This window comes from Camelus bactrianus, chromosome 31 (genome assembly GCF_048773025.1).
Source record: "Camelus bactrianus isolate YW-2024 breed Bactrian camel chromosome 31, ASM4877302v1, whole genome shotgun sequence".
Taxonomy (NCBI): domain Eukaryota; kingdom Metazoa; phylum Chordata; class Mammalia; order Artiodactyla; family Camelidae; genus Camelus; species Camelus bactrianus.
Genome location: NC_133569.1, coordinates 10,443,388 through 10,467,776, shown reverse-complemented (window position 1 = coordinate 10,467,776; position 24,389 = coordinate 10,443,388). Strand labels below are relative to the sequence as shown.

General features: G+C 42.5%; 1 long non-coding RNA gene and 2 pseudogenes across 1 annotated transcript in view; 2 read left to right on the top strand and 1 right to left on the bottom strand.

The window, feature by feature from the left end:
* The first annotated feature begins 7,987 nt into the window (after positions 1-7,987).
* The window catches only part of LOC105073359 (uncharacterized), a 56,112-nt gene continuing 39,710 nt past the window's right edge, over positions 7,988-24,389 (top strand). The window contains exons 1-4 of the long non-coding RNA XR_012503490.1: positions 7,988-8,289; positions 9,112-9,221; positions 12,493-12,827; positions 16,661-16,710. This is a non-coding gene — a long non-coding RNA (uncharacterized LOC105073359). The remainder of the gene's footprint in view (positions 8,290-9,111; positions 9,222-12,492; positions 12,828-16,660; positions 16,711-24,389) is intronic.
* LOC105062923 (uncharacterized) lies at positions 14,775-15,658 on the bottom strand (annotated as a pseudogene).
* On the top strand, positions 17,005-18,363 carry LOC105062922 (EMI domain-containing protein 1 pseudogene; annotated as a pseudogene).

Here is a 24,389-nt window from a genome sequence, read left to right as displayed (position 1 = left end):
ACAGTAATCAAAACAGCATAGTATTAGTACAAAAACAGAAATATGGATCAATGGAACAGAATAGAAAGCCCAGAAATAAACCCAGAAAATTTTGGTCAATTAATCTTCAACAAAGGAGGCAAGAACCTACAATGGAATAAACAGAGTCTCTTCAGCAAATATTGTTGGAGAAACTAGGCAGCATCGTGTAAATCAATGCATTTAGAACACTCCCTTACACCATACACAAAAATAAACTCAAAATGGATCAAAGACTTAAACATAAGACAAGATACAATAAACCTCCTAGAAGAAAATACAGGCAAAACATTATCTGACATACATCTCAAAAATATAAATATTCTCCTAGAACAGTCTACCCAAGCAATAGAAATAAATACAAGGATAAACAAATGGGACCTAATGAAAATTACAAACTTCTGCACAGCAAAAGAAATCATAAGTAAAACAAAAAGACAACCTATGGAACGGGAGAAAATTTTTGCAAGTGAAACCGACAAAGGCTTGATCTCCAGAATATATAAGCAGCTCATATGACTTAATAAGAAAAAAACAAACAACCCAATCCCAAAATGGGCAGAAGACCTAAACAAGCAATTCTCCAAGGAAGACATACAAATGATCAATAGACGCATGAAAAAATACTTAATGTCACTAATTATTAGAGAAATGCAAATCAAAACTATAATGAGGTATCACCTTACACCAGTCAGAATGGCCATCATTCAAATATCCACAAATGACAAATGCTGGAGAGGCTGTGAAGAAAGGGGAACCCTCCTACACTGCTGGTGGGACTGCAGTTTGGTGCAGCCACTGTGGAAAACAGGATGGAGATTCCTCAAAAGACTAGGAGTAGACTTACCATATGACCCAGGAATCCCGCTCCTGAGCATCTATCCAGAAGGAACACTACTTCAGGATGACACCTGCACCCCAATGTTCATAGCAGCACTATTTACAATAGCCAAGACATGGAGACAGCCTACATGTCCATCAACAGATGACTGGATGAAGAAGATGTGGTATATTTATACAATGGAATACTACTCAGTCATAAAAACCAACAACATAACGCCATTTGCAGCAACATGGATGCTCCTGGAGAATGTCATTCTAAGTGAAGTAAGCCAGAAAGAGAAAGAAAAATACCATATGAGATCGCTCATATGTGGAACCTAAAAAACAAACGAACAAACAAAGCATAAATACAGAATAGAAACAGACTCGTAGACATAGAATACAAACTTGTGGTTGCCAAGGGGGTGGAGGGTGGGAAGGGATAGGCGGGATTTCAAAATTGTAGCTAAACAAGATTATACTGTAAAGCACAGGGAAATATACACAAGATCTTATGGTAGCTCACAGAGAAAAAAATGTGACAATGAATATATATATGTTCATGTATAACTGAAAAATTGTGCTCTACATTGGAATTTGACACAACATTGTAAAATGATTATAAATCAATAAAAAAGCTAATAAATAAATAAATAAATAAATAAATAAATAAATAAATAAATAAATAAAATCTCAGTAATTTTGTGCTACCCATTTTGCTATTTTGTTATTTTTCTAAGCTGAATGAAAAGTGATTTCTCAGTGTAGCTGTACTATGAGTCAGATTGCATACTGTTTCATTCTCTTAGGAACCATTTGTATTTCCTTTTCTATGAACTGTTCACATCTGTTTCTCATTTTTGGTTGAACTGTTAGTCTTTTATCAGTGTCTATAACTTCTTTAGAATTTATATTAGCCTTTTGTTTGCTATAAATTAAAACAAAATGAAAATGACAGTATTTTAAAAATAAGGTTTTTTTTTTTATTAGTTTGCTAGGGCTGCCATAACAAAATACTATAAACTGAATGTCTTAAAAAACAGAAATTCATTGTCTCACAGTTCTAGAAGCTGCAAGTCCAAAGTCAAGTGTTGGCAAGGTTGGTTCCTTGTGAAAGCTGTGAGAAAATGATCTGTTCTAGGCCTCTCTTTTTGGCTTGTAGATGGCTGTCTTTCTGCTCCCAGGATGCTCTCCCTGTACAGGTGTCTGTCCCCAGATACCCCCTCTTTATAAGGATACCACTGATATCAAATTGGGGTCCACCTTAACAACCTCAGTTTTAACTTGTTCCATTACAGCTGCAGGATATTGATGCTGTTTATTATGCCTAAAAAATGTACTTCTCTCATCAGCTATTGATGGGAAGAATTTTTGTTTTTAATTTACTATTTTTTGTTTGTTTTTTTCTTTTTTGGAAAGGGTAATTAGGTTTGTTTGTTTTTTTATTTTAATGGGGGTACTGGGGATTGAACCCAGAACCTCATGCATGCTAAGCATGCACTCTACCACTGAGCTATACCCTCCCCGTCTCCCCAGCCAGAAATCTTAAATCCCTGTAAATACTAGGTCTTTAGTGAACAGGAATAGTTGGATATTTATGTCCTGTGCTTGGAAAGACTTGCAGTGATACTTGTTAGCTTTATTTTGGTGCCTTCAAGATAAAGTGCAAAACACTCTGCAGGTTTCCCAGGAAGCTCGATAACTGATTTAAAATGTTCACATTGCTGCAAAGCTGCTGTTTAAGTCACAAATCCACTTACGTGCTAAAATTACCTTCTGTATTGTCCATTTTTATTTTGAATGCTACTTTGTCTTTACAACCTCTAGATGCTCTATGAGATAGCAATGACAAGCAGGGGACTAAGTGCTCTTTAACAAATGTCTTTCACTGATACCACAATTACCTCTGATACAAATTACTGCAGCAAACAAGCAGAGAAATTCACAAAGCAATTGACATTTACTGAATAGTGCTGTGTGCTAAGGGCAGTTTTGAGGGTTTTGCACAATTCTAAGGAGGTGTTCGAACTCTCAATTTGCAGATAATGAAAACAAGTCTCAACTAAATGATGGTACGTGTCCAAGATTACAAAACTAATAAGGAAGAGATCCAGCATTTCAATCAGATCTGTGAAAGGCATAAGGATCAAAACACTGAGAAGAACTGACCAGGGCCTCCCCTTGCATAAACAGTAGCTTTCAGTCTCTTCTCAAATGAGAAGAGGAAATAATGTGTTTGTTTGCTATTGAAGCCACAGGTTTGGTCTCTTCTGAGGGTGACAGAGGGATCTGTCCTGGGCCTCTCTCCTGGGCTCCCCAGCGGCCACCTTCCTTCTCTCCATATCTGTCCCGTCCTTCCCCACCATCCTGCCCTCTTCCCACTGCCAACGACAATGGCACAACATATACACTGTGTGAGATATAAAAACCCGCTATAGAAAGAACACTCTGGCCACAACAGGTTCAGAAATGGCATAGTACTACCCCAGTAAACTGCAGCGACAACAGCTGGTGGGTCTGGTCCCCTCCAAGTGGCAGAGGCCAGCATACTGGGGGTTTGTCCCACGAGGACTTGGGCTAGTAACTAGGCTGTTTTTTCAGTTCTGGAGTTCCATTGCTTCCCTGTAGTTCTCCACTGAGCTGTGCGTGGAACACGGGGGTAAAGTGTTACTGAAAAGGATATACTGAAAACGCAAAGTTTTACATTAAGATTTGATTGAAACTCTTTCAAAGTGATGTCAATTTTGCTTTCTTTAGTTCTAAGATAAGGAATGGGGGTTGCATGGTCTTCTGTTCTACAATTCCAAATAAATGTTCATACAGAGTACCCAAATTTCTGTTTTAACTTTGTTTTGTTGGTCACTCAATAATCATTGTGTTAAGCCCTAGGGCTGAAGAGGGGGCAAGCCTGAGGTCCTGTTGTAGGTGGCAGTCCATGGAGAAAGCGTTATTATTTACCTTTTTTGTTACTCTTAACTCTTTTTGTAGGGACAACTTTCCGTCTGCTGTCATATTCCTTTTATCAGAACTGTATATTTCTACTAGTCTACATGTATTAGTGAAAAAGTATCTCAGCTTTTATTTCTCTGAGACAATGTTTTGTCTTCATTTTTTAAAAGGTGTTTTGGTCTGGGAAATAGTCTAGACTACTACTTTCTGTTTGTTTGTTATTGTTGTCGTTTCTTTCCCCCAGTACTTTAAAATATCTCTGTGCTGCATTCGGGCTTGTGTGATGCCCGAGAAGAATCTTCTATCTTTCATATCTTTGTTCTGCTCTACATGTTGTGTCTTTTTATCTCTGGCTGCTTTTAAGATTTTCTCTTTATCTCTACCACTTTTTTTTTTTTAAATAATTTGATTTTGATGTACCTTGGTCTGTTTTTCTCATCAACCAGGATTTTACTCCTGGTTATGCTTCATACAGCCCTGCTTGCTTACATGGCTGGTCATTTTTTATTCGATGCCAGACGTGATGGGTTTTACATTGTTGGGTGCCCAGTTTTGTTGTAATTAATTAAGGGGTATCAGATTTTGTTCTGACTTGCAGTTTTGGAATAAATTGGTTTCTTTTAAGGCTTGCTTTTAAGATCTGCTAAGCTGAATCTATAGCAGGCTGGAGTCTGGGGCTAACTTAGCCCCTCCACTAGGGCAGTGCTCTCCGGGTGCTTTACTGCAGTCCTCTGTTATGAAGCTGTTCCCCATTAGGTGGTGGGAAAACACGCTGTTACCAGCTCGGTGTTAGCTCCAGGAACTGCTTCTCTTCCTGCTTTTTGGTGGTTTTCCACCAGCCTTAGGTAGGTAGTGTTCTCCATCCAACTCAGTACTCAGCTAGGCTGGACATCCTCTTTTACACCTTCACAGATATCTGCATTGATTCTCTCTGTCTCTGTCTCTGTTTCTGTCTCTCTCTCCAGCTTCCTCTTCTCTAATATTCTGGTCCACAGTTTCTAGCTTCTTGGGCCTCCCTGAGCTCCAGTCCTCCTCTTTCAGACAGTGCTGTCTGGGTTTTCCCTCAGTGCACATCACTTCAGAAACTGCACCCAGGCAACACTCCGGGCTCCTGGAAGCCTCACCTCATTGGTTTCTCTTTTCTCAGGGATCACAGTCAGACACTATCTGTTGTGCAGTGAAACTACTGTTTCATGCTTTCTTTCTCAAGTTTTCTTGTTTCAGAAAGGTTTATTCAATCACAGTCAGAAGCAAAAATTCCAAGATAATGCCTTTGAAGTTTTGTTAGTATGATTTTTAAAATTGTAGCCTTTGTCTCAACTAGAATTTATTTTGATGTACAATATGAAGTTGGGGTACAGAGATGGTTGCTTTTTTCTCTTTAGATAACCAGTGGTACCAGTAGCATTTATTATATGGTCTATCCTATTGTCATTGATCTGCAATATTTATTTTGTTCAAAGTCAAGTTTCCATACATGCATGGGATATTTCTAGGCTATTTTTTCAGTTCCATTAATCTTTTAAAATCTATTTTCATATCAATAGCATTTTGTCTCAGTCATCATTTCTTCTTTAAAATGAGTCCTAAGTCTTTGTATCAGATAAGTTTTGATTAAAACTCCATCTCCATCTTTCTTTTAGGATTTCCTTTGGTTATTTTGGCCCTTTGTTTCTCCATATAGAGTCTATCTATGGTACTTTTATTATTTATTACTAAAGGACTTATTTTTAAAGTGTTGATTTTTGCTGATGTAAAAAAACAAACTACTTTTTAATATTAATTTTGTATACAGTTCCTTTGTAGATTCACCTATTAATAATTTATCATCTCAGTTCACAAAGCAGATAATCATATCATCTATAAATGACAGATTTGTTCCTTTCTTTTCAATCTCCCTATTTGTTCAAATCTTCTAGTATGATGTTAAATAAAAAGTGGTCACAGTGAAAATTGTTTGTGATCTTAAAGGATTCTTTCAATATTTTATACTTAAGATATATATTCATTTCTGTGTAGATACTCTTAATAGATAAAGTGGAGCTCTTCCAATCTTAATATTTTTTAAAACATCATGAATCATTACTTAATTTTATCTCTTTTCCTGACTCTTATTGCGATAGTTTTTCCCCCTCTCCTTTAATCAGTCAATATTGTCAATTACTTAAACTGATTTTTAAATATTAAAACCAACATTGAACTCTTGTGATAAAAGCAAAGTGGCCAGTTTAGTTTTACCATTTTTCTACCTTATGGATTCTGATTGTCTGTGCTTTGGTTGGGAAGTTTGCATCTATTTTCACAAGTGAGTTTTGATGGAGATTTCCTTTTTCATAGCTCCCTGATTTCATGCATATCAAGCCACATAAAACTGCTTGAGTAGTCCTCATGATTCTGTTCTCTGGAAAGCTTGTGTAAGATTGTGGAATTTTTTAAGGTTTAAATATCAATTTATCAATTGAACTCAACTGTAAACAAAATAGGCCTAATGTTATCTTTATGAGAAGTTTTTTGTGGACTACTGATTCAATTGCTCTTAAAGTTCATGTGACTTTTAGATTTTTTTCTCCTTGGAGTCAATTTTATTAATTTTCATTATTCTAGAAATTTACTTATTTCTGTAAGTATTGCGTGTAAAGTTTTCATAATTTTTCTTATTTTTAAATTTTCTGGAGTAATTTTAGTTATATTCAAATTTGTACTTCTAAAATTATGTGTAACTGTACCCATTTTTTTTCTGTATTAATCTTGGCAGAGCTTGTAATCTTTATGAAACCAAGTTTTTGGTTTTGAGTTCTCTGTATTGATATTCATTTTAGGTTTTATTAATTTGCATATGTAGAAACTCATGTCTTTGTTGATGTCTTTCTTATGCTTTCTTCTGGCTAAGTTGTTCAAGAGTCTCTATTCCAAAGCTAAATGCCTTACAAGAACTAATAAACATAATTAAATGAAAAAATGATTAATGACAAAGAGCTAGAAACATCTGAATTCCAGTCATGACTCTTATCTCTTACTAGTTGGTTTATCTTGGTTAGCTGATGACTTGGTAATAGTATCTTAACCCCGATGAAAACAGAAATTCACAAGTAAGTTGAATATTTTAGGTGACCTGTTTGTGCAGAATCTGTATAACCATTACCTCCTTGACCTGGCCAGTAAATTCTTACCAAGGTAGCCTAGATTATGTTAGTTTTGTTTGCAACCACAGCGCAAAATCAACTCAGATTTAAAATACCGTTAAGTGAACGCCTTAATTTTTTCCACCAAATTGTTGTTAGACTGAATATTCCCCTATTTAGTACTTGTTCAGTCATCAACTTTAAAAACTGATCTTTCTTCTCATTGTACTTTATTACTAGGCACTGTAAACAGAATAACGCGTATGAACATGAAATGTTCTTTTATATAATTTGCAAAATAAAATTAGCTCTGGGAGTTACCTCCCCACGGAGCTTCACCAATAACTGTCACAAGCCATGAAGAGGGCCTCCAAGGCGGTGGAGGCAGGGGCCTGGAGAGAGGGCGGAGGCGATCCGTGGAAACCCCAGACCCCACGTCCACCCACCACCTCCATCAGGCTCCGTAGACACTCTTTGGACAACGTAATTCTAAAGTCCAAATAAAAATTTTAAAAGGGGTGGGGTTCCGGGTGTAGACTCTTCGGCCATCAGAAGGTTTTCATGATTTCTTTGGTTGCGCAACCCCCTCTTGCAACCACATTAACTGGCTACAGCCGCCGCCTCCTCCAGCCTTCAGGCGGGCGGGAAGACGCGATGCCTGGGGCCCGCAGAACTGTGCCTGAACCACGACCGGGCGAGGTTGGGCTGCTGTCAGGTCCTGCCTGCCCCGGACGCGCACCAACCGCGGAGCCAAGACCGCCGACACCAGTGCGGGAAGCCCCCGAGAGGAGGCGCGGGGACAGAGCGGGCGCCAGGCGGGGTGGGCGCGTCCATGGGCGGGGGAGACCGCGGCGTCCACGGCGTAGGGGCTGTGGCACCCGGTACCGGGGTGGCTGCCTGAAGCTCGGAGTGGGCGCGGGCGCCAGGCGGAGTGGGCGTGGCCGTGGGCGGGGCTCTGGCGCGGCGGCGCGCAGGCGGAGGGGCTGCTGCGCCCGGTACCTCGGTGGCTGCCTGAAGCTCGGGGTGGGCGCGGGCGCCAGGCGGAGTGGGCGGGGCCGTGGGCGGGGCTCTGGCGCGGCGGCGCGCAGGCGGAGGGGCTGCGGCGCGCAGGCGGAGGGGCTGCTGCGCCCGGTACCCAGGTAGCTGCCTGAGGCGCAGGCGCGTGGACGCAGCCCGCCGTGGCCTCGCACCGCTGTGGGCTTCTGCTGACGACGCAGCAGAGGTTTTTCCGCCTGGCGGTGTTCGGCCTCTCTGGCTTCACCGGCCAGCTCATGACAGAGCAGGTGTCCCGGAGCGGACCTCCGACCTGCCGTGGGCCGCGCCGGCCGCTCCCCCGGAGAAGCTGCGGCGAGTGCCGGAGAGGCTGCCGTGAAGCCAGGTGAGGGGGGCGGGCTGGGCCCGGGCTCCGGGGACCCAGGCTCGGCCCCGCGGCCACCGCCGCCGCTCGCACCCAGGAGCCCCCTTCTCGGGACTGAGGGGTTCCGAGCGCCGGAAATGGGCGTCCCTTCTTCCGCGGCGCCCCTCCAGCTCCCCAGCCCTGCTCGAGGCCGGGAGGAGGGGAGCGGTGCTTCAGTAGTGTCAGCTTTGTTTTGCTCCCTCCATCGAACAGAAAAACAGATTAAATCTCCCAGCTTGAGTTTTTCCTTTACTTGGGAAGCCCCGCTGGGGAAATAGTGATAACTTTAGGTTTTCTTTTCCCAGCTCCATCCCATTTAGTAGCTGGTGGGGCTGGAGTTCTCTTGGTATTTGATGGACGCGAAAGTGGAGCACTGGTTTCTTTGGAATTGTTTGTACTTTGCCTTATGTTTTGGAGGTGGGAGAGAATGCTTCGGAGTTTCACTGATAACATTCCTGAAGCTTTAATTTATTTTTTGCTTGTAAGAATTCTCCAACAGTCCCACTGTTAGCCGATAGCGAGCCGTCTAAATTAGAAGGCCCGCCATTTACATGTTCCTTATGTTAGATTTTCTCTTAAAGGTTAGTAATGTTTTTTAGCAATCCTTAGAATTAACTCCATTTTCCTCATAGTCTTTTCCTTTTTTATTACCTGGTTAAAAACCCTTTCGTCTTTTGTTTGAGAGGGAGAGTTAGCTTTCAATATATTTAGTAAATTTACCATCACCTGTTACTATGAAAAGAAGATCTGGGAAATCTAACACTGTATCAGGATTTGCTTAAGGCAATTTATTTCTTATTTTAGGAAGACCAACACTGTCATCTGAAGTTGGAATAATAATCTGTGATATCACTAATCCAGCCTCACTTGAAATGGCTACACCGGCAACAGTTGTCCTCAATTGTGTAGGACCCGTAAGTAATCAGCCTCTCTTTGTATCAGAACAACCTATTTATTTCTAGCAGAATCTGGTATTTTATATTCCAGAGAAACGTAAGGGTAGGGGATGGAAGAGTTGATTCAGGGCCTTAACCCCATATGGGGAATTCTCACTTCTTGTGACAAGCAAATGGATATGACCAAGGTCTCCTGGGAGAATGACACCAGACTCAAGGAATACATGCTGGTTTATTTAGTGGCTACAGCTATAATTGTCAGACTTTTTTTAAACTGTATGCCCCTTAAAGAAAAAAGTTTGAGCATGTACCCCTAATCTAAATTTATTTATTTTTAATTACATTCTGTATTACTATACCAGTATATATGTTAAAATATGTACAGAGGTTAAAAAAGGAATTGTTCATTTATGCAAAAAATATTTCTTGAATGTTTATTATATGTACACTGCACTAGTCTAGGAACATAATGTGCCTAAAACCAAAAATCCCTCACAGAGCCTTCAGTAAGTAGGAGAGTCAAAGAAATAAGGTTAAAGCAGTAGGTAGTGACAAGTGCTTTGAAGAAAAATAAAACAGGGAAAGGAGGTAAAGAGATTGGCGCATCAGTCTCTATTAGATGGATGGTCAGGGAAGGTCTCTGTGAGGAATTGAAATTTGCATGTAGACCAGAATGAAGTGAGGGAGAAAACTATCTGAGTATTTGAAGAGAAGGGTCTTCCAGGAAAGAGCAGATGCAAAGGTCCTGAGGTGAGCATTTGCTTGGCAAGGCCGAGGAATGTGCCAGAGGCCAGTGTGGTTGGGTGAGCTGGGCAGCGAGGTGGGAAGTTAGAAGGAGAGGTACCCTGGAGCTAGGTCATTAGGTCTGAAAGGTCAAGATTGAGGTTTGAACTGTCTTCTAAGTATGACAGACTCATTGAATGGTTGAAAGCAAGGGCATGATTTGATCTACAGTTTTGAGATTCTTTGGCTTTTGCGAAGAAAAATAGATGATAGAGGACCAAGAGTGGATGGTCGAAGCAAGCCAAGCACAGGGTAGGAGTGTTAGAGGTGCTGAGAAGTGGCTCAGTTCAGGTGTTTTGAGAGGAGAATCATAGCTTCTGCTATTGGACCGGATGTGAGGGGGACACTATTGGTGTGTGGAACAGGGTGAATGTTGGTGACGTTACCTTTTCTGAGAAGGCTACCACAAGTGGCAAAACATTTGAAAACTAAGCATCTGAAAGTTATTGATAATTTGAAAAATGTAAGCAGAAAGGTCTTTATGAGTGTTATCAAGTAAAAATGTATTTAAATTGTTTACTTAGATTTATTTCATTCTTAACTAGCTTAGGATGTGGTTCTGTGGTTTGTTGCTTGAATCAGTGTCTTACGTACATTCTCAGCCAACTCCCTAGTCCTTCCCTTCCCAGTGCCCTGGAAAAGCCCCAGCCCTGGTTATTCCAGCTCCCTGCTCACTCTTTACCTGCATATCCCCCTGCTGACTGGTCCCACTTTAAATATGTGGGGACAAGCCTCCCTCAGGGCCTCAGCACCTCCAGCAATCCTGCTCTGTTTCTCTAGGCTATTCTCCCCTACTTTCTGAAGCAGCAGTTTTATAACTTCTTTTCCCCACACTTTTAGCACCCCGCTTCTTTTTCTGCACTCTTATCTGGTGATTTTCTTTCTTTTTTTCACTGTGACAGTAGAAGCTGTCAGAAGGGACCTTTTCTTCCCACCACAGGTCTTCCTACCCGCGCGCTTGCATCGCACCCTGACTCCTCTCACCTCTCATCACAGGGAGCTGCCCCTGCTTCTACTGGGCGTGGGGTTCAAAGCCTTCATGTTTACAGGTTTACAATTATCATCATGTTCTCCCTCTCAACTGGGTTATTTCCCTCAACATACAAACATGGGATTATCTCTCCCATCGTAAGAAAAACCTCCCTTAGTTTTCCACACTCCTCCCACTGCTGCCATCTAGCAAACGGCTGGAAAGAGCTCCCTTTACTTACTGTCTCTCCTTCCCCACCTCCTCCTCCATCTCAGTGGAGTCTTGTGAGGCTTTTATCCTTCCTTCTCAAACGAAACTGCTCTGCCCAGGTCCCCCGTCACATCCCATCAGCAGTTCTCAGTCCTCTTCTGAGTCCTGTCTCCCCGCATTGCGCCCAGTCCATCACTCTCTCCTTTCCTCACATGGCCCTGAATTCTTGCCCTCTCCTAGCTATTTTTTACCCGCCAGCTTTGCCTCAGTCTCCTCTTTTGGATCTTTTTATCCTCCTCCAAATGCCAGAGACTTCAGAGCTTAAGCCTTAGAAACTTTTCTCTGTTTATACTTCCTGACCACTTTTTTATATTATTATTATTATTGTAGTAAAATATACATAAAATAAAATTACCTTTTTAACCATTTTTGAGTATACACTTCAGTGACATTAAGTACATTCACAATGCTGTGTTAACTGTCACCACTTTATTTCCAGAACTTTTTCATCATCACACACGGAAACTGTAACTGGGCCAGTATTTTTTTTAATTTTTAAATGTTTTTTTCCTTAATGGAGGCACTGGGGGTTGAACCCAGGCCCTCATGCATGCTAAGCGCATGCTCTATCACTGAGCTGTACCCTCCCCCCTGAGCCAGTATTTTTTAAACTGTGAAATCAATTCAGTGGGTTGAGACCGGGCATTAAAAAGGAAGTATCAGATAAACTGAAATAGAAAATAGAGTGAATTACACATAATACTGGTAAATGACCGGTTCATGAACACTTTGTTTCGGCTAGGTATATTCATGCATGGAGCTGCTATGTGAAGTGCATTTCTTAGGGTTATGTCAGAATGATCTGAAAGCCTTGGCTGTAAGTAATATGTGTCAATGATACCACATTAAGTTATTACCAGTGAGAACCTGCCCCTTAAACTCCAGACTGGTGGATCTAGCTACCGTCGTCTGGTTGGTTCCACGTGGATGATTCTTGAGCATCTCTAGCTTTTGCCCCCAAAACCTGCTCACCCCTAAGCGCTCCTTGCATGGCTGTTTTCACTTTGTGATACGAGTTACACTCCCAGGGGTAGATGTGCTAACTTTGCCAGGTGGGGGTCATAGTTTGGTTTTTTGCAGGTTTTTTTTTTGTTTGTTTGTTTGTTTTTTTTACTCATTTCTCTGATCTGTGACAGTTTATTTAGTGAGAATCAAATGGTATCTGTAAACCTAGTCAGGCATATATAAACAAGCATTCTGTCATAAAATACAGAAGTGACTGAATGATTGCTTTTAAACATTATTCTTTATTGTCTCCTATGCCAGGAACTGGAGGAAAAAAAAACTTTTGAGAGAAAGATGATGAATCTGATTTTGGACATGCTGAAACTGAGGTGTCTGCCAGATATTTTTGAATGAAGACAGGAAATACGTACAAAATAGTGGAATTATTTTTTTAAGTAAGTGAGGAAACCTGGCTGAAGAGGAAATAGTGGAGGGAAAATGAAGCCAAAGTGAAACTGGTTTTGCCCCAGGTCCTGTGCTCTGTGGGTCCTGACTTTTGTAACAGAGGCCACAGATACGGCACCTTCATCCCTGTGCAGCTCTGGAGAGAGAAGCCAGAAGTCATCAGCGTGATGCAGCTGGAGTCAGGACAGCAGGTGAGATTTTCCAGGGAACATGTCTGGCGGGGGGTGGGGGGCGAGTCTCCTCCTCTAATGGACAAAGAAGCACCTGTGGGACTCACTGAACATGCAGGTTACTGGCATCTACCCCAGAAAACCTGCTCCTGGGGAATTTGGGGAGGGACTGAGTAACCAGCGTGTTTAACGAGTGGCACAGGTGATTCTAGCACAGACGGACTGCTGGCCAATTTGGGATATTTAGAGGTAAAATGACCAAGAGAAAGGCCAAGGAAACCTCTAAATGAGTTTCAAATGGTTCTGTGTAAAGATTACCCAAAGGGATCTATTGGTACAGAAAGAAAACAGAATTTTGAGTTGTATTTATTTTAATCTCAACTTTGTTTCCATTATATGTATGTTTAAATGTATATTAATATAGTAGTTTATGTAAGTGATTTGTAAATAAATTCTATAATTTAGTAGATGATGGATTTAAGGTGTGAACTTCAGTCTTGCTACCTTCAAAGCCCTAATTTTTTTGCTGCAGAGCCATTTTGGTTAGCATTTTAAAAGTTTAATTGCTTTGTTCTTAAATATTTTAATACTGGTCTAGATGTTTCTGTATAGCTCTGATTCAGATTTTTTTTCTTCAATGTTTAGTTTCTGGAACTAATATTGAAAGTATCATGAGAAAGCTGCAGAAAAGGAGGTTTATATCATTGGAAGCAGTGGCTCTGACTCCATTCCAGCAGATCTGAGAGTAATAGATACCAAAAATAGAATGAATGTTAATTACTGATTAATAAGCAGTCATGGAATTTGAAATAGAAAGACTTCAAGTTTGTAACTGTGATGAACTAAAATCTGCTTGGGAAAAGAAACATAACTATAGATGGGGAGTGTTAAACATATGCTCTGATTTTAATATAGCTATACATATTAGAAATGCTATTGACACTTGGTTTTTGAGATATGGTTAGTCTTAAAAGCGTTGAAATTAAGGAATTATCCATTGTTTCAATCTGGTTGTGGTTTCAGCTGTAAAATTTCTGGAAAAAAATTCAGCAGGCATTATGAATTCTAACTTGCTTTGTTTAGGAATTAATACATCTTAAAGTATACTTTATATAGATACCATAATTAGAAGTTTTAATTTTTTTAACCAACAAAGCTAGAAAGTATTGAACAAAGTTTTTGACATCTTTTTTCCTCATTTATAAAATGGAGACAATTTAAAAATGGAAAAAATCAAAACAAAAAGAATGGAAAAATTACTATTACAGTAAAAATAAGGGGTATTAGTAATGTGCATATATAAATAGTGTCCATCTAGAAAATGACTTGAAGCAAGTAAGTCCAGTTCTGTATAAACGATACTAGAGCTTAAAAAGATGGAAACTCTTCCAATTTATATAGGAAAGACCAGCAAAGATAGGATGATACCCTTGCACGCGCGCGCACACACACACACACACACAAAGAAAGCCACAAATCAGTCTTGCTTGTGAAATTAATAGTAAAAAGAACGTGCTAAATAGAATTTTAATAAATTCCAATGGCATTTTAAAAGGATAATATATCAAGGCTGAGGTTTATTAGGAAGTTACATAATCACATCAGAATATCAAAGGCAAAAAGCTATATGCACATTTCAATAAATGATTTGAAAATTCATGCCATTTACTAACTTAATTTTTAGAAATTGAGTAACAGAATACTTTTCCTAACACAATCAATGTCAGAAAGTTGTAGCCAACATCATACTTAATGATGAAACGCTGGAACCATGCCCAGTAAAGAGAAGGGCATGAATTGAACATCTTTAAAATATTTATGTACTCTTCCAATCCGTGGATCTGGTATATTTCCATTTATTAAAAATCTCCAGTTACTAAAATGTTTAGCTTTTTTTCATGATGGTCCTATGTATTTCTTATAGAGGTTATTCTTAAATATTTGATAGTTTTTATTTTGAATAAGTCATTTTCTTTTTAAGGGAGAAATATTACTTTAATTTCTGTTTTCCCTCGGAGAAGCAAAATGGCAGATTTAAAACTTTGTTTCCAGATACTGAAACTTAGGAGTCAGCATTTTAACTACCCCAGCTGATTTTGGAGGGGGGCCCTGCAGACTGTTTTGGGGGGAGGAGCCACCTGGGGGAGCCACTTGGGGTGGCTCTAGGCTGTGGATCCCCCATAGAACCCTCCCAAACTGACACACTGGCTCTAGCTGGGAACCAGTGTGCTGGGAGGGGGCCACTCTGAAGGCTGCCTGAGGGATAGCTGGATCCAGAGGGCTTGTCCAGCAGGCCAGCCTGGTAGGCCTGAGGAGTGGGCTGGAGTGGGCCCCATCCCAGTGAGGGTGCGCAGAAAGAGGCAGCAACAGGGCAGACATTCAAATCTCTTTTATTGGGGGAAAGGGGGGCACCGAGGCAGCCCACTCGCTGCACAGCTTGTCCATTGTCGCTGCTTCCTGAGTCCTGTGGCTTCATCATGTCTGGCAGCTGGGGCGGGCTGGAGAAGGGCTCAGTGCTCAGGACTTCAGGGGCATCAGCTGCCCGGAAGACTGGCCCCATGGCCACTGGGGCCTGCAGCTGTGCTGTCTGGCTGGTGAAGCCACACTTCGCCCAATGTCTTGCTGTCGTCCAATAGCTGGTCATCCAGTGGCCGCTTGAGGATGCCCTGGACACTGCCCTTCAGCTGGAACACGATGCTTGACTCCCTAGTGTCACTGAAGATGGCGGTCTTGTGGCACCGGATCATGAGAAGCACATCCTGGGGACGGCAGGCCGTGTGAGCTTGGAGCCCAGGGGCACCCCCCCAGGTGGCCTGGGCCCCCAGCTGATGTCTGCTGCAGGTGGTTCCCATCTTTACTGTCACTGCTTTAGGTGGCGCATGTTCTTTCTGAGGAGCGCCTTAGCTCACAGAGCCATATTCCCAGGCCACGTTCTCTTAACCCTCAGGATCATCTCTAGTGAGTTGATTTTAATGATCTAGGCTTAGTTTTCCTCAGTGGTCAGACTAGCAGCATTTATGTGGCTTTGCTTCTCTTCTGCTGTCACATCATTGTTGATGATGTGGTCATTCATTACCTGGCTCAGTGTGAACTTCCTAAAGCCCCATGCTTTAATTTTCTCTTGAAATTAAAAAAACTAGTAACAATGTCTTTTAAGAAAGTAATATATTTCATTTTACCAGATTTTGAGAATTAGCTAGTCTATTATGTTTTTCTTTTGTCTTACTGCTCTTGATAAGCTCAAAAATTATTAATTCAATACTTAAACCACTATCTCTATGTATTAGTCCCCATGGTTAATTGATTTCTCCCCTTTTTTCTGGTCTTGGTTTTCTGTTTTTATTTTTTACTCATTATATTTTTATTTATAATTAAAACAGCCTCCCTGTAGCATTTTGTAAGTCATCACAAAGGCCCATTTTGGTAGGTTTTCTGTACGTTCATTGTAAGTCACTACTAGTAAGTCTTCTTGAAAACTCTCATATTGGAAAGTAGAATAATTCCCATAGATGTGGTTTTGAGAACCTACGGCCTTCCAGAATGAGTGAGCTGAATTGTTGCCTTACTGGAAGAGACTTTCAGCTCTGTCAGTCTGAATACTAGAAAAGCTTTTGTCAGTACCAACTGTCAGTTTATGCTAAACTACTCTCCTTTTGACAATTTACCTGGTTTTAGTTCCTTAAGTCTGTTTACAAAAACCTATTAATACTGTTATATGTGCAGATTTTTTGATTATATCAGTCGTAGGCTTAATAAAAACGTTCCTTAAATAAATAGAAATAGATTATTATTATTTGTCCTGGGTCAGTAGATTTTTATTTGATTTAACTTTTACCATTTTCTTCCTCTTTTAGGTACATTGACTGTTATGGAAAGTTTCCTGACCTTACATTCAGGACCTGAGGTTAGTTTTGGTTTGTCTCATGTTTTCTATATTAATATTCAAAATATTTTGGAAATGATACACACCTGTTAATAGGATTTAGATTAAATTATATATATAGTTTTAATTTTTAGTGTATGAAAGTCACTGTGCCTAATTTAAAAAAGATGGCTGAGAATTAATTTGATTTAAAATAGACTTTGTTGGGACCTGTGCCCGCCTTCTGCCTGCTTTCCTGCTGCTGCACTGGGGGCCTGGAACCGGGATCCGTGCATCCTGGGGATGAGGGTGGGGACACCAGGCTGGGGGCGCTGGATGCTGCTCTGCTTCAGGCTCCTGCTTGCTGGGAGCAGCATCGCATGGAGCATCGGGGACCCCGTTCTCTGCATGCAGGAACTGGTGCTCATTCATGGTGACCTGCACTGTCTCGTGCCATGTGCAGAATGGCACCTACCTTCAGCGAGTGCCGCAGAATTGCCCCTGGCCTCTGAGCCGCCCTGGGAACAGCTACAGAACTGTGGTGAGACCCACACACAAGGTGACATACAAGACAGTGATGGCCTGCGAGTGGAGGTGATGCCCTGGGCACTTGGGGGCGAGCTGTGGGGAAGTTTCAAGCTCCTCTGGCCCCGTGGAACCCGGGTGGCTGGGCAGCACCATGCGGTGGTTGGCACTTTGGCCCGTAGCCTTCTCAGGTTGTCTCAACTGCAGCAAAGTGTCGGAGCGGATGGAGCGGCTGAAGCTGCTGGAGGCCAAGGTGGCAGTGCTGACTGCCACCAAGTGGGCAGTGCCCCTGACCCCAGTTGCCCCCGACCCCAGTTGCTCCCAAGGACCCCGCCCTGATCTGGGGCTCCCCACCTGCCCAGGGCAGCCCTGGAGATGGAAGCTTCCAGAGAAAATGTGAAGGCCTCACTGTTCCTGGAGATGATTGAGTTGGTGCCTGGGGGCTTCCTGGGCCCACTGGCCCAAAGGGAGACCCTGGCAGCTGGGGCCAGTGGGGATGAGGGGCCTGCCAGGTCTGCAGGGCCCCCGAAGGAGCCCTGGCCAGGCCAGAGCTGTGGGTTCCCCAAGAGAGAGGGGACCTCAAGGCCCTCCAGGGCCACTTAGGCCCCTGGACCCCCAACCCCTGTTGGACCACGATCCGCCTGGATCTTCCAGCATGAGGACCCATTTCTGTCCAACACCTTCACTGAGACCAGCAGCCATTGGCTCATGGGTCCTCCTGGACCTCCTGGTCCCATAGGCGTCCTTGGGAGTTTTACATACATGGGACCCCCAGGCCCCTCTGGACTCAAAGGAATCTTCAGCCACCCAGGAGAGAAGGGCGAGAGAGGACTGTGTAGGGAGCTGGCTCCTCAAGGCTCCATGGGGCAGCGGAGAGAACCCGGCCCCAAAGGAGACCCTGGTGAGAAGAGCCACTGGGGAGAGGTGTTGCACCAGCTATGTGAGGCTTTGAGGATTTTAGCTGAGAGGGTTTTAATCTTGGAAGCAGTGATTGGGCTCTACAAGCCAGAGGTGTCGGGGGCAGGCCCTGCTGGCACTGGCACCCCCAGCCTCCTGCAGGGCAAGAGGGGAAAACATGCGGCCAGCTACCGGATCGTGGCCCCCAGGAGCCAAAACAGGAGTGACTGAGAGTGGTGGTGGGCCCTCGGGGTTGGCTGGACCTGGCTTCCCTGCCCGGCCTGGGCTTGGCCAGCTGCCTCCAGGGTCCTACTACCCATACTTATTAATATTCTCAGGGTCCCTTCGGCCACCTAGGCCTTTGTGGTGGGCAGGTCTTGGTTCTGGCACCCTGTGCATGTCTGCCTCCCATGGGGCTGAGCCGGGACTGGGGCCCGAGAGGGAGGCGTGGCCCAAGTGAGATGTGAGGCCTGGCTCAGGGCCTAGGCCTCAGTTTCCTTCTGTAAAGGGGTGATGCAGGCCTGGTTGGGATGGCGGGTGTGGAGCTTCTGTCTTCTTATCCACTGCCTGGCCCTCCAGGCCTCAAGCAACTGAGGGAGTCAGAACTCCCTCCAGCACAGGCAGGGGTGAGAGGGAGGGCAGTGTCAGCACCCCCTTCTCCCCAGCCAGGCCTGGGGGTGCACCTATACCTCCCCTCTCCTTATTTCCCGTGCTCACTTCCCTGAGGTCAAGAGACCTGATCTGACTGGACCTTCAGGGCTCCTAGTCTCAGTCTCAGTTCTGACCCCTGAGCCCTCAGTTCCTCCCGTGCCCAGGTAGGGGGGTATGTGCAGGGGGAGGGGCCCCCTGCTCCCAGAAACACTTGTGACAGACACCAGGAGGTAGATGTGTACCAGCCAGTAGAGGCCCCCAGCGCAATTTCCCCCAGAAGAAAACAAAATAGACTTTGTTTACAAGAGCTGCACAATTCATTCTATCAGAATGAATTACCATCATCCTAACACTAAAGATCACCCTTTGTTTTGTGATGAATGTGGTCAGCCAAGAGCATTGTCACCTTTGTGCAAATCAGTGCATTTTTATTACGGGCCTAACTTGGAGTTAGGTGCTCCTGTGACCATACAAGAAATGTATGATGTAAATGAAACCTTATTGAATATATGGTCTATTAGAGAACATAAGGTAGTTGCACTTCTGGGAAAGGACCATGCTTTATGATAGCACTTCTATGGCCAGTACTGTCTGACCCGATTTGTATCTATAGTCGAGGCTTCATAAGTATTTGCTGTCTTTAAATACATTCAGTATTTCAAATTTTGTGTAGTCGTGCAAGGTAGTGTGGCACATAATGAGTAAGATGCAAACCCTGCCCTTAGAGGGGTAATGATTTGGCTCAGCAGGAGATTAGCAGGCTTGTGATTAGAGCGGCAGGTGAACCACTGTGGGATTCTGAGGATGGAGAGAACATCTGGGGGAGGCTAGAGGCGAAGGGTGTTTTGTAGGAGCTGGGATATAGACGGAATTTTAAAGGTTGGTACTGAGGGGCTATGGGTTAGGGAGAGGAAATAGTTTAATAACGATGAAACTGGGATGGTTTGAAGTATGTGTTGAAGTATGGTTCTGTTTGTCTGGGTTGTGGGTTCAGATTAATGAACACAGAGAACTCTGTAAACCGTGCTAAAATGCGTGGGTACAGAGAGTATCCCCGGGAGCGTCAGAATAAAGGGAGACGCTGGTGGGCCTGAGTCGCTGGGAGTGTCTCACAGAGGCCTTAAGTTTGACCTTGAACAGTGACCAGCGTCTGGAAGGGCAGAGGCAGCAGCCTAAACAGCGGCTTCAAAGTAAGTCTGAGAGACGTGCGTGGACCCCGGGCAGTGCGTGTTAGCAGCTCAGCTCCCGGGGTGGGGTGTAGCTCGAGCCGCAGAGCACGCTCAGCACGCAGGAGGGCCTGGGTTCCATCCCAGCACTTCCCCTACATATAAGCGAGTAAATACCCATTAATACCTCCCCCTCAAAAAGCAAACAAACAAACAACAACAAAAAGAAACTCACCTGGTTTAAACCAACAAAACAAAAAGGAGTGTGTTGATTCGCATAACCAGATGTCCACAAGTAAACAGTGTGGCTGGATCTGGATGTGTAAGTGGTCTTATTGGAACTCTTTTTTTTTTTTTTTTTTTTTTTTGTCCCTTTTCTCTTCCTGTCTCTTCATTTCTTCTGTGTTCCTCTGGGTATGTGGGCTCTCGCAGTGACAGGGAAGGTGCTGGTAGCCCCAGGTATACATTGTCCTTAAGGTTCACGATTTCCTGGGAACAGCTGCCAGAGTTTGTATGTCAGATGATGGGGAGGTGAGTCAAGCACCGGGTCCTCTGGTCATCCTCAAGCCCGTCAGTGTGACCTGGGGTAACAGAGTAATCAGATTGCCCTGGCCTGAGTCGTGGACCTCTGGAAGGGGGATCATAGGGCCAAGCCCTTCTGAACAACAGGGAACCAATTCCAAATAGAAAAGAGTTTTGTAAGCAGAAGATGGGGCAGGGTTATAGGGGATTAGTGCAGGACTGACAAAAAGCAGATGCCTACCCCGGGGAGACAGGGAGAAAACAGGTGGAGCTGGAGAGGGGCCTCCTGGAAAGAGCAGCAGGAGGCGCTGTACGACAGGAGATGGTGGCCGTGCCCACTGCATACAGTTGTTGAGGATTCAATTAGTCAATGACTACAAATCAGGACAGTGGCTGGCACTTAATAATCACTTAGCAAGTGTCATTAAGTATTATTGTTATAAGGACTCAAAGTTGGGGCTTACCCCAGAAACAGATGATTGAAGCATCCACATCAGCACAGCTCCCTCTAATTCCCCATAAAGCAAAGTGCAGAACCTTAATCTCACAAGGATGGGGCAGAAATAACGCCCTTGAATCTGCATCCCTTGGCACTGGGTTGTTCTCCTGCCCCTTCTTATCCTCCTTTTCCCCTTAAACTTTTTAATTTTACATGAAAAATTGAACCATAGACTATCTGTTAGACCATGAAACGACTCAAAAATTCATGGTTTGAAATCATGTAGTCAGCACGGTGCTGTGCAGCAGCTGTCCCCACGGTGACGAAGGTGCTCCGCACGTGCTGTGTGATGGCTTCCGTGATGCACGGTGTAGCTGGAGAGCGGGGCTCAGCCACGGCCTGCGCTTACGTGGCTGCAGGGAAAGGGTGGTTTACACTTGGACAGGGGTGTGCGGCAGAGACCACACGTGGCCCGCACAGCCTGAAAATCTTAGTTTGACCTTACACAGAAACAGTTTGCCGGCCCCTTTTCTAGAGTATGTTTTAAACTATAATGCAGTTCTACTAGAAGTCAGTGAGGAGATAACAGGAATTCAACCTCTTCATTTCTCACAGGTTCCTGGGGTTTTCTGCTGCTTCTTAAGTCAGTTTTCGTAGTTTGTGTCCACATTAGCTCTCTAGGACTGCCGTAATATGGTACCACAATCTGGGTTGCTGAAACAACAGACGTTTATTGTTCTCGCAGTTCTGGAGTCTGGAAGTCCAAGATCAAGGTGTTGGCAGGTTGGTTTCTTCCCAGGGCTGTGAGGGAGCATCTGTCCATGTGTCTTTCCTGGCTTCTGGTGGTTTGCCCACGGTCTTTAGCGTTCCTTAGTCTGCAGATGCGTCACTCCGACCTCTCTCACATCTTCCCATGGTGTATGTGTGTGCGCAAATTTCCCCTTTCTTTAAGGACACCAGTGGTTTTGGATTAGGGGTCCACCTACTCCAGTATGGCTTCAGTTTACATCTACAGCAACCCTGTTTCCAAATAATGTTATGTTCTGGGGTACTGGGGGTTGGGTCTTCAACATACGAGTTTGAGGGGGCACGCAGTTTAATCCATAATGGTATCTTTCTAGGAACTTGTCCATTTCATCTAGGTCACCTAATTTGTTGGCATATAGTTGTTTGTAGTTTTGCCTTACGCCCCTTTCTATGCCCCTTCTTTCACTTCTGGTTTTAGTGATTTGAGTTCTCTCTCTCTTTCTCTTTCTGTCTCTCTGTCTAGCCAAAGGTTTTGAAATTTGGTTGATTTTTTCAGAGAACCGATTTTTGGTTTTGCTTTTCTCTGTTGTTTTTCCTGTTCTCTCTTTTGTTTATTTCTGCTCTAGTCTTTATTGTTGCTGGTTACACCAATAATTTAAAAATCAGTTGCATTTCTTTATACCAACCCCCTGTTAGAAAATGAGTTTCTTAAAAAGAGAGACTATTTATAGGAGTTTTTAAAAATTAAGTACTTAAGTAAACAATCTTATGGTAACAAAGGGTAAGGGATAAACTCAAGATTTGCAAATATTAACTACTATATATGAAATAGGTAAAAACAAATTTATTTTGTATAGCACAGGAACTATAGTTAGTATCTTGTAATAACCTAGAATGAAAAAGAATATGAAAACAAATATATGTATGTATATGTATGACTGAAACATGCTGTACATCAAAAGTTGACACATTGTAACTGACTACTTCAATTTTAAAAAATCAAGTACTTAAGAATAAGTGATATAAAATATATAAGATTTCTATGAAGAAAACTATAAAATACAGAGACCTTAAGAAAGACAAATAAATGGAAAAATTCACCATTATTCATGGATTGGAAGACTTGATTTTGTTAAAATGTCAGTTTTCCTTAAATTGATTTATAATCCCATATAATTCCAGTCAAAATCTCAAGCAGATTTTTTTTTTGCTTGTTTGTTTTATTCTGGTGTGCAACTTGACAAGCTAATTCTAAAATGTATATGGAGATGCAGAGGGCCCAGAATAGCCAAGATATTCTTAAAGGAGAATAAGGTAGAAAGATGCTCTCAAATATCAAGACTTCTTATTAAGTCAGTGTGTTGGCAGAGGCACACTGCTAGCCCAGGGGAACAGGATGAAGAGCTCAGAGTAGTTCATGCATGTGCGAGTACTTGACTTATGGTAAAGGGGCTTTTCAGGAGATGATGGGTATCCATATGGAGAAAAAATGAAATTGGATTCATTCTTTGCACTATGTACAGAAGTCAACTTTAGGTGGATTATAGACCTAGAGGCATAAGGAAAAACAGTAAGCTTTGAGAAGATGATATATTTCATGGCCTCAAGGTCAGGAATGGGGAATGGCTTCCATTTTCCAGAAGTAAATTTTATTTTATTAGTTTATTTTTATTGAGGTATCCTTGACAGATAACAGTATGCTATTCAGGTATACAACATAGTGATTCCATATTTGTATATATTACAAAATGATCACTGCTAATTAACACCCATCACCACACTTGGTTACAAATTGTTTTTCTTGTGATGAGAACTTTAAAAATCTTCTCTCTTAGCAAATTTCTAATATGCTGTATAGTATTAACTGTAGTCACCAGGCTGTACAGGGAATGACTGCTTAAAAAAGACACAGAGGCATTAAATACAAAGAAACAGTGATACATTTGTATAAATTTAAAATTGAGAGTGTCTGTTTATCAAAAAAACACCACTAAGAAAATGGAAAGTTCAGCTGCAGAGTAGGAGGTACTTCTAACACATGATGAATCCCAACAGCACAATTTTGAGCAAAAGAAGCCAAACTCAAAGAATATACACTGTATGCTTCCATTTCTGTAAAATTCTGAAACAAGCAAAGCTCGCTGTGCTGTTTAGGAATGAATACTTACTTAGGTAGTAAAACTCCAAAGAAAAGCAAGGATTTTTCTTGATTACCACAAAGGCATTCTGGGCTTACATAGACGTTTGCTTTATAATTTCATTAAATTATACATTTGTATTTTAAATACTTCTCTATTTTTCAATGAAATCAAGTAAAAACTGTTTTTAAGTGAAATGTAATTTTTGCCTTTTTGATGGCTTATATATATAAGAAGATATCCTTAGGTTTTCAAAAACTTTTCTCCTGATTTTTGAAAGTCTGCAAATAGGTCACATTGGCTAGACAGAGATTTAGGATAGTTTCATAAACTCTTAAGACTTTTAGCTCTGTTTTAGTTTTAACAAAACAGAAGAAATTAATCTGCACCAAAATGGGAATCAGGTTGGTGTCTCCCTATCTTTCAGTGTCACCAAAGCTGTGATATGAAATCCTGACTCTTTTGATGGTTTTATTGTTTCTTTTATTCTGCTTAAAGCAGTCAGTGGTAACTTCACATCTGCCTTACTGGTACTCCTCTTTCAATGCCTTGTGATGCAGTTGGTTTGGGACCTTTCTAAATGACTTAGTTCATTCAAACAAGGTAAATGGTATATAAGGCAGGACGTAATACAGG